We start from the raw sequence: 10,397 nt of genomic DNA, 5'->3' as shown, positions 1-10,397 counted from the left end.
ATGTGCGTATATGTCTACTTCATTTTACCTCTCTTAACGGGTACGTAAAAGCATGACTTCTTTTGTGCACGCCTATGGCAAAGTGCCTTTCGAATTATGTAAGTTTCATTGGCCTGCTTCTATAATCAATATTAACAATCGGTATTTGAATTTTCGATGTTATCATATTAATATTATGATTTGCAATTGTGACATACTCCGAAAATCGTCAGCTTAATGCCTCTACTCTACGACAATTTTCTGTGAATAAAGGAATAATTTCAGATTTTGTAATTTGAGCCACAACACAATCTTCTGAACTCCACAAAGACATCACACTGGCTAGCAACATTTTATGGAATGATTGGTGTCGAGTATCCATTACTATCGGTAAAAGCCTTAAAATTATCAATTTTAGTCACCACAACTCACAGATGTTCGACTATGGCAGCAATGAAAGCAAAAGTAAGAAAGCGAATGAACTTCTGAGCATTACTGTACACTGACTGAAAGCATACCGATTATTAAACGAAGCCGCACGATCCGTCTTATTGACTCATTATTCCTTGGTGTAATAAAAAGTCTACATAGACACAATAATTTCATTTATACATGACTACAGCTGGTGTGTAGACAGACGGTTTTGTGCATCTTGCGGTTGTATATCTATTTTCTCTAGATCTACTTTGACGTTGTTGACCAACGATATTCTTTTTCTGTTTAGAGTCGAATATGTTGAAGATGCGTTTCGTCGATTTGCAACCACTCTTTCTTCTTACCTTACCATAAACCCAAACTCTGGGTTGAGATCTTGTGTCTGTGGTTTTTGTTCTATTTTAGAAGAAATTTAATACAAGTCTTGTTTTGGTTTATTTGTAGATCCAGTTTTTATAATTTGGATATAGTGCGTTGTGCAAGATTTTTCTCGCTTTTATTTCTAGTTTCGCCAGTAAAACTCCCACAGAGAAGATAAGACACTTTGTTGCATATAGACGCACTTATTTTATGACAGAGTTGTGTATGTGTTTTGATATTTATGGGAAAGCACTTTTTGTTCTAAGTGTTTCAAGTGGATTGAAAAGTTATTTTCATTTTTATCGCTTTTGCTTTCAGGTTTTCTTTACCCAGCCGATTGGCTGTAATCATTTCACACAGATATTTAAACCTATTCACGCTTTGTCTGATTCTGTACCTGCTGTTTAACTTTCTTGCTATTTGACATTACTGCTTGTTTTTTTTTTTCAAAAGGTATTTGCAAGCAAGCCTGTCCGATTAATTTTTGCATTACATTACTGTGTTGTGTTAGTGTTTCAAAATGGCTATACCACCAGAAAAAGCTAACAGTCTGTTTCCACTCCATACTACTTAGTACCAGTCCTTAGAAGATTAAGCGGGTTCCGAAGTTTTAATTCCATGCACCATTCTGATCTTATTTTTTTACGATATCTGTTGAACAAATGCAGCGACAGTCTATTTCCCTATCGAATTCCTGCATTATTTCAAAGGGTTTACTAAAACTTCCTTGGAACTTTATTTTGGACTTGGTGTTAGCCAGCGTAGCCAGTATGTTTTCATCAACTACCAGTCTGTCAGTACTTCAAGTAACACATAGCGGTTGACAGCGTCATACGCCTTTTCAAAACCTACCGCGGCAAATTCATATTGTCTTCCCCTTAATTAATATTTCATATTCAGTATTTATTCTACTGTCAACCACACTTTTCAAAATTCTCCTTGATATTCTCAGTTTATGCACAACTTGTTCTTGTTGTTTTAAGAGTAATAATGAGAGATTCTGCTGTGTTCCTGGGAGTACTGAGGTGCCACGATAATTATTCACATTTGTACTATTTCCTTTCTTACGCAGAGAATGAATGTAAGCTAATTTTGAGTCATTTTGTACTTCTTTCTCACGTACGTTTGCTATCGTTTTATCTAAAATACCTAAGACTTCTTCAGGAACAGGGGTCCACAAATAAGACATTATGTAGTTTTCTTCAGTAGCCTTGATTTTTTTTGTGTCTAAATATTGTACCGGTACTTGATCTCGTTATCATATTCTTTTGGTGGAGATGGTAGCCCATTTTGATCTCTTGGTTTGTTAGTTCTGATTGAATTAATTGTTTTGTTACAACTTAGATATTTATCACAATATTCGGCAAGAATTTCAGTTTTCTTCTTTTGACTTTGCTAAGATTCCTCCTTTCCTTTGAAAACTGAGGAACGGAATTTGTATCCTTGTACCTTCTTTTTTTAAAAAAAATAAATATTCACGGGAGTCATTCATTTGATAGTTTTCTTTTCACTTGTTCATATTCTTCCGCTTCTCACTGAGTATTTCCTTTGCTGTTTTTGTTTTTGGGTTTCATAAACGTCCCAGTCTTATTCTTTCTTGAATGTGTGGTATTTTTCCGAAAAGTTAAACCATCTTTTAGTGACTATTTGCAGTTATCATTCCACCATGTACAAGTATGTTTCTCCGCTTTTTGTTCTCTGCTATTACTTTTGCAGCCTATACCAACAGTTCTTTTGTATTTTCAAAGTTTTTTTTCTGATTCTTCGTCTTTTAATTTCTGGGCGTCGAATCAGGGCAAGGCTGTTGCGTTTACCTGAACGTTATTACAGTAAAACAGTCAGCATATTCTATATTTATCCCCTTTTTGATTCTGACATCCATGAGGGTAAACTCACCTATCTTCGTGATATTAAGGATTGTAAATGATAAAGCAAAACGAAGATTCAGTCTAGAATTTTTATATTTTACATGTAAGAGGCCAATAGATTACTCTACTAATCAACTATTAAGAACATTTCAGAAATGAAAAATTGTTGAAGTTATAAAATATATAGTAAGTAAAGTGGTCATGCTACCTTAACATCCAGATAACTGGTTAATTCCGTGATAATTTTCTTCTGCATTGTTGAAATTGACTTAATGCAGTTTTCATTGATTTTCAGCATCGGTGTCACTGTCACTAATATTTGCACAAATATTACATATAAATACCGTAGCATCAGGTAAATCGATGGACTGACAACTTTCATGGAACCATCGTAGACAAAGACAACACTTAATCCAAGCACTTTTATTCTTTCCACATCTGCAGCTCTCTTTACAGGTGGCGCGGATATCTTCATTTATTTTGCTCTTTGACTTTTGTTTTCCTTTAGACGCAGATTTCACTGTGCTACAATTTTTTGTGGATTATGCGGTTAAAGTTCAAGCCGAACTCTGTTCATTGCATTTGCATTGTGAAATTCACTGCCCTTAATTTCCAGATCATTCGTAACGGCAAACTATGTACCCATTTTGCCAATGGTCACATTGTCTTTTAATGTAGGCTACTCAACGGAATTAGCAGTCTTGTATGTCGACATCTTTTCTTCCAGAACCTTCTGAAGTGTTCTACGAACGCTATCAGTTGAATAGGATTATCTCCCCTTGCTCACATAACTCATATTTGGCTTCTTCTTTCCACATTTGTTTAGAGATGTAGCCATTGTTTCTGAAATGGACAGTAGCCTTAAGAGTTGTTGCCGTTTCCCGAAGTGAATGATTCAGTAATAAGGAATTTAAATCCAACTATGATGTCTAAGATTATGGGTATGATCCATTGGTAATGGAACTGCATGTAAGTGTCTGTCTAATTACTTGAACAACTTAATGAAATAGTATTGCTGGACCAACGCAGCAAACGACGTGTTTCCCTCCACACAACAAACTACCTGTTCCGTTCCGTAAACAGCGTTCATTCCCGCCGTGAATGTGCTTTCCGCGTGAAGGCATTCCTGCCATTTGGTGAGGACAGTTGGTACTGTGGAAGAATGCCTACCCTATTTAATGACAAAGAAAGTATCTGCTATCACGAAATAAAGTATGTTACGGAGTTAGGTAGGTTTACCACTTGGAATTCTCCTATCGCAGTGCTGTGTGGTCGCCACTTTTTGGCGGGTCGGTTGAACGCCCAAAGCGACGCAAGCAGCCGCTTAGGACGTGTAGCCGAGATGGGCGTCAGAAGAGACCAAGTTCAAAATTTGTCATAATTAGTAATGAAAGCAACACATTTCCACGCTCACTAGTTTCAGATTCATTTTTAAGGGTCTGACGAAGAGATCAAGGAACGGCGAGCAATGTGTGAGGGAGGAAGAGAGGGAAGGAGTTGGGTGCTCCAAATGATATGCCGTTTATGTGGAAAAATGTTCTTAAACCGGCCCTGCTTACTGGCCGGATGCCGAAGTTGCTTGGACATCGGTTGAAGATAATCGTTCTCACATAATGCAACGAGCCACTTTCACACTTTCATTTTTGCTGCGCTTCTCACGGGCAGGGTAGGACCCACCCTTATTCCTGTACCTCGCTTCCCGGCCAAGTTACGTATTAAAATCGTCCGTTAAGACCCTCACGTAAGCGTTTCGGAATCTTCGTCGTTCTGGTATCCATAGTATTCCAGAATCTGTGTTTTCAGAAGTCCTTTTGATTACCATCGTTTGGTGAGATGTACACAATATTAAATGTATGCCTTTTATTTGCACATTGCATTGATGTTGTTGTTGTTGTGGTCTTCAGTCCTGAGACTGGCTTGATGCAGCTCTCCATGCTACCCTATCCTGTGCAAGCTTCTTCATCTCCCAGTACTTACTGCAACCAACATCCTTCTGAATCTGCTTAGTGTTTTCATCTCTTGGTCTCCCTCTACGATTTTCACCCTCCACGCTGCCCTCCAATGCTAAATTTGTGATCCCTTGATGCCTCAGAACATGACCTACTAACCGATCCCTTCTTTTTGTCAAGTTGTGCCACAAACTCCTCTTCTCCCCAATGCTATTCAATACCTGCTCATTAGTTATGTGATCTACCCATCTAATCTTCAGCATTCTTCTGTAGCACCACATTTCAAAAGCTTCTATTCTCTTCTTGTCCAAACTATTTATCGTCCATGTTTCACTTCCATACATGGCTACACTCCATACAAATACTTTCAGAAACGACTTCCTGATACATTGATATTAAACACATTCTGTCACTTATGTGTTCAAAGTCTGAGACGACCTAAGGATTTTGCTGCTGATAGCAAAGCATCTGCCGAGAACTGTGGAGTTCTTCATCATTGTCTTCTGAGATGTTCCTTTGAAAACATGATATCCACATGAGTCAAAAATTTAGTCACCCCCCCAAAAGCGAGTTTCTTGCAATGCTAGTACTCGAATTTATTTTCCTAGGGATCTTCAGTCAGTTGTTTCATATTGCTGGGGTGTATTAAAAAATTTATATTTAAAGTTGCCAAAAGAGTCCTTGATTTGATTTTAAGTTAGTGAGAGTCTTTGGGATTTTCCAGACACTCAAGTGACGTCACATACACCATCTGAATGGGAGGCTTGCATCGAATTTCGGCGTCGGTAGATTCCTCCGATAGCTACCACCTGATTCACTAATTGGATTTCGTTGTGCCATTACGCTTGTGTAGCTTGAGTTTGCTTTGGATTGATTGCTCATACTTCATACAAACTTCTTGGCGCAAACGATCCTCCTTTACCCGGAACTGGGATCGGAAACAGTATTACTGGGTTACACACCTACAGGTTGCTTCCGGCTGACTAGAATCCTGAAATTTGTCAAGTACCAAGGTTTCACAGTACAACCAAAGAAAAAATCCGATAATCGGTTATTTGCAATTATATCACCCGAAAAATAATTTTTTGTCATTTGTTATCAGATTGTCTGTCCGTCCGTCCGTTACGACAGCTGTTTCTCAGGAACAGGTAGACAAATCAAGTTGAAATTTGTGTTTCTGAGATTACAGTTCTTATGTCCCAAATATGCACTCTTGGGTTGAAAGAAGTCTACTGGGGCACACTCGTATGTGGCACCCGAATATGACAATAATATTAATGTAAATTGAAATGAAACTAGTATATTATAAACGATGTATCTCTCTGATAGGCTTTTGATGCGGATCGGTGACTGTGCACGACCGCAGAGCCACAGACACTACTTCTGGTGTGAGACTTAGTGCTAAAGTAAGAGAGCGCGTAGCGTGAAGTTGCAGGTAGCTGTCTGTGAGCGAAGGAGATGGAGTAGGCAGTTTTTTGTCGTGTGCTCTGTGAAGCCACTAAGAGATCAATATAGGAATTGCGAGAACATGGAAGCATAAGTCTTCTCACAAGCAAGGTAAAGACGTTAAATAATTATGATTTTCCAGCTCGTTAGCATAGATGAGCTGGCTGATAATTTGTAATTGTTCAGTAACCTCAGAATGTACGTAAACTGATTTGATAAAAAGGCTAGTTAGATATTTCACTTTTGTAATGTTTCTAAGATTTGTTAACAGAGCTATATGTAATTTGATGTTTTGCACTTATGCTGGTTTAATGAAGTTAGATAATACTTGTTGTATACATCCCACTGTTCGTGAATCAATTAGTAGACATGATGTATTTTTCTCATCAATGTAACTTCAATTGTCAGATGTTTTTGAAAAAACAAACTTAACTTGCAATACAATTTCACGAAAAAATCAGTGTTAGTAATTCACCACAATCGGTACCACCTCCCCGTCCAGGTCATATGTCTTTCGAAGAAGTTGGATTTTCTTAAACGTTTTCATTTATTAGCCAAAACAATTTCATGTACATTCCAAACTATTATGTCCAGCTTGCACACTGCTGATCCTGTGGCTAGCATATTTTAATTTTTTCGTGAGAGACGAGAATAAATCGCGTTCCACCGTTGCTGCTTTAGAGGTAAGACTATTTAATTTATTGTTATGTGCACAGGAACCAAGGTTATCAGTTTTGAACAGAACCAGAGGATTCAGTGTCTAAGGGGCCGGATGTATTTTGCAATGACTGTATTTCTTTATTGGCAAAGGGAGTTTCATTGCCCAAACAGTTCTAATAAAGTTTTTGCTAACAATAACACAGAGTAACAACACTAGTTGCAGTTACAATACACTACACGATAACTCCAGTAATGTATCCATTCATTCGTTCATTCATTCAATAAAAAATTATTTAAGGAAAGTTACATATTGTAATGTGCACAAGCACTCACTTAAGTAGCCCAAACAATAATTATTTTTAAAGAACGTTACAGGGTTTAGGTCGGGACTCACCGCCAACCATTCCACTACTTTAATATCGAGACTTCGCAAGACATCCCTGCTGACGCCCACTACATAGCCCTGGCATTACAGGGAATCGTATGCAGCATCTATTACATGGTCCAACAGGATCTGTTCAATGTACTGCCTGGCAGTAAGGCGACTGTGGACAACGACAAGATTCGTATGGCTGTCAACACTGATGCCCCCCCCCCCCCCCCAACATCACAGAACCTTGGAAATCTGTCGATTTCCTGGACAACATATGGAGGTACCGCTCACCATGGGTCTCCACACACGAACACGGCCATCACCTTGCGTCTGTGAATAACACTTTTCACCAGTGACGAAGTTGTCAGTTGACATGGGAACGGCAAGATTTTGTCGTATCAACCGGGGTACTCGAACAAGACGTTTGTATCTTACGGTCCTTTCTCGTAACCTGTTCATTACAGTGTGATCGGATAGCGCCCCTTCTGAGAACGTCTCGCAAATCTCTGGCGGTATCTGTGCGACGGTGCAACGCAGAGATTGCTGCGTATCGGTCTCCGCGTGGTGTTTTAATGCGTCACCGACCTTGTTCAACACGCCTTTTGTACTGACCTGTCTTCCTGTAGCGTTTCCACAACCAGATGGAGAGACATTGGCATCTGCAGCAACACGACCGAAAGTCCAGACATAAACCGCCCTTGCAAGTTGCACTGTTAATGTGCCGCATTGCTTGTGCTTGGTTGAATAACTGGGTTAACAAATGACAACTGGCATCTGTGTACCTTATTAGACAACACTGGACACCGGTTCTCACATCCTTCTGAGGGGAACGGTGTATTTTTATCTACTATCAAATGAAAGTAATAGAACAAAGCCTTTTTTTCATTACCGTTCCTCGTAATATCAAATATGTTTCAGTAAGTCAGTGAACAACTAAACCGAAATAAAACGTGACCTGTGCTATCGCGTTACTGCTTTTCCAATTACATTTTTAGTGAAAGACGTGTTTGAGCATTGTTTTTTCATCGTCTAATGTGCCAGAATATTCAGAGAGTTCAATTTAATTCACAATTTTCTTTAAAAAAAGTGTGGAAAGGGTTTGCTTTCATCTTCGTGTATCTCGAGTCTACAGGCAGCATCCCACTGCCTTCAGAAAGGCGTCGCTTCGCTGGGTCGCGAGACAGCAGCAGTGAAGGAGAGGCGTGCGGTGATTTCTGGAGAGAAACCGGGAACGCCTTGCCCGAGTCTGACTGTGCTTTCACCGCTCTGACCCACTGCCAGCCGCAGCCGCAGCGATGATTCGTTTCCCGCTGCCTGCCGCACCACCATCTCCGAGCCATCTCACCTCGCTTTGTCCACAACGGCGCTTCACTCTGTATCAAATGGCTCTGAGCACTATGGGACTCAACTGCTGAGGTCATAAGTCCCCCAGAACTTAGAACTACTTAAACCTAACTAACCTAAGGACAACACACACATCCATGCCCGAGGCAGGATTCGAACCTGCGACCGTAGCGGTCGCGCGGTTCCAGACTGTAGCGCCAGAACCGCTCGGCCACCAGCGGCCGGCCACTCTGTATCTAACTACTTCGACCATAGATAACATATAGACCGCGAACCCCCTTCTCCCCCCCCCCACCCTTTCTGTCCTGTTAAGGTTTGAAATCTACAACAAAGTCTCATGTCTCATGACGGAGGGCAGAAAATAAGATTTCTGTCATTACTCACTACGCGAACTGGAGCCAACTGTTACAGTTGTTCTCATTTTGAAACGTGCATTCATTTTAACAACAGAACTGTTACGACGTAAAGCCAAACGCCGGCACGTAAGTTGGAAACGATACCTCGGAGAGGGCTGCGAAGAAGACGTCAGCCAATTGTACGCTGAGGGACCTCTCTCTAGGACGACAACGCGACGGCAACGGCCCTACGTGAAGAGAACACAAGCGCCACTCCCGACTGATCGCGGCCCACTTCTACAACAGCATCAAGATTAGGCACTGCAAGACCAGCCACTTAGGAATTGAATATACTGAAGAGATTTCTTATTTGCATATCGCCCTTTGCTTGCGACACTTCTGTCTCTTTGTCAAAATTAAGTATTGTCATTGTTCATTTGGCAATAAAACTCATTAATACTATTTGCTTGAATTGTTTGTCGAGCGATCTGAGAAAGCAGGTTTCCTAGATACCCCATATTTGACGACTAGGCAGGGTTCAACAAGTGCAACTTCTTGTGTAACTGGGCTGCTTGTGTGTTGGCAGCCCTGTGTAGCGCTTTGCATTGGATCTCTGACTGCGATTTTTTTTGTAAGAGGCTCCGTGCCTGGTCGGACTCGTTGTTACAAGTCAATCGCCAGTTGTGTTGGGCAGTTGGAAGTTAGTCGCCAGCAGTGATGGAAGTACTGTTGGGCAGTTGGAGGTGAACAGCCAGCAGTGATGGATGTTAAATGTGAAAAGTTAGCATTGATGGAGGGTAGAGGTCTGAAGTGTTAGCGTAGACTAACGATATGGAAGTATCTGACTTAGAGATTGTATATTATTCATGAACATGACGTTTGGATCCCACGGTCCTTTCTCGTAACCTGTTCATTACAGTGTGATCGCTGGCGATTAACTTCCAACAACGAGTACTGGATGTCAATGACGATTTATATTCGTCTAAGAACTGGATGTGACATTACTAAGGTAAAAAATACATTATTTGGTTTGCAACAAAATCTTTCCTTTTCTTACCATATGCCTATTAGTAGCTAGTGACTTTAGTAGTTAGAATCTTTCATTTAGCTGGCAATATTGGCGCTCGCTGTATTGCAGTAGTTCACGTAATGAAGTTTTTTTGCGAGGTAAGTGGTTAATGAAATGTATAGGTTATTGTTAGGATTTCTTTTTAGTCAGGGCCATTCTTTTGTATTAATTATTTGAAGTCAGGTTATCTTTTTTTGAGCCGTCAGATTGTGTTGCTCTAGGATATTGTAGGTCAGTGTTGACTTGATAAGAATAAGTAAAGAGAAAGTACGCTCAGTACGTTCCGTTTCCCTCAGCAGCTTCAGAATCAAATAATGTAAAAGTTTCAACTTCTCATTTCATTCAGCAGTTTAAGTACAGACACACTCATTTAAATAAAGAAGTTTCCCTTGTACTAGTATTACACTTTGGTAATTTGGAAAAAGCAATGGCTATCGAAGTCGCGTGTGCAGTACGAGCGATATACGGGGTGTTATAAAAAGGTACGGCCAAACTTTCAGGAAACATTCCTCACACACAAATAAAGAAAAGATGTTATGTGGACATGTGTCCGGAAACGCTTAATTTCCATGTTAGAGC

Source organism: Schistocerca nitens, chromosome 1 (genome assembly GCF_023898315.1).
Source record: "Schistocerca nitens isolate TAMUIC-IGC-003100 chromosome 1, iqSchNite1.1, whole genome shotgun sequence".
Taxonomy (NCBI): domain Eukaryota; kingdom Metazoa; phylum Arthropoda; class Insecta; order Orthoptera; family Acrididae; genus Schistocerca; species Schistocerca nitens.
The sequence above is the reverse complement of the archived record's forward strand: the minus strand, read 5'-3'. Positions refer to the sequence as shown.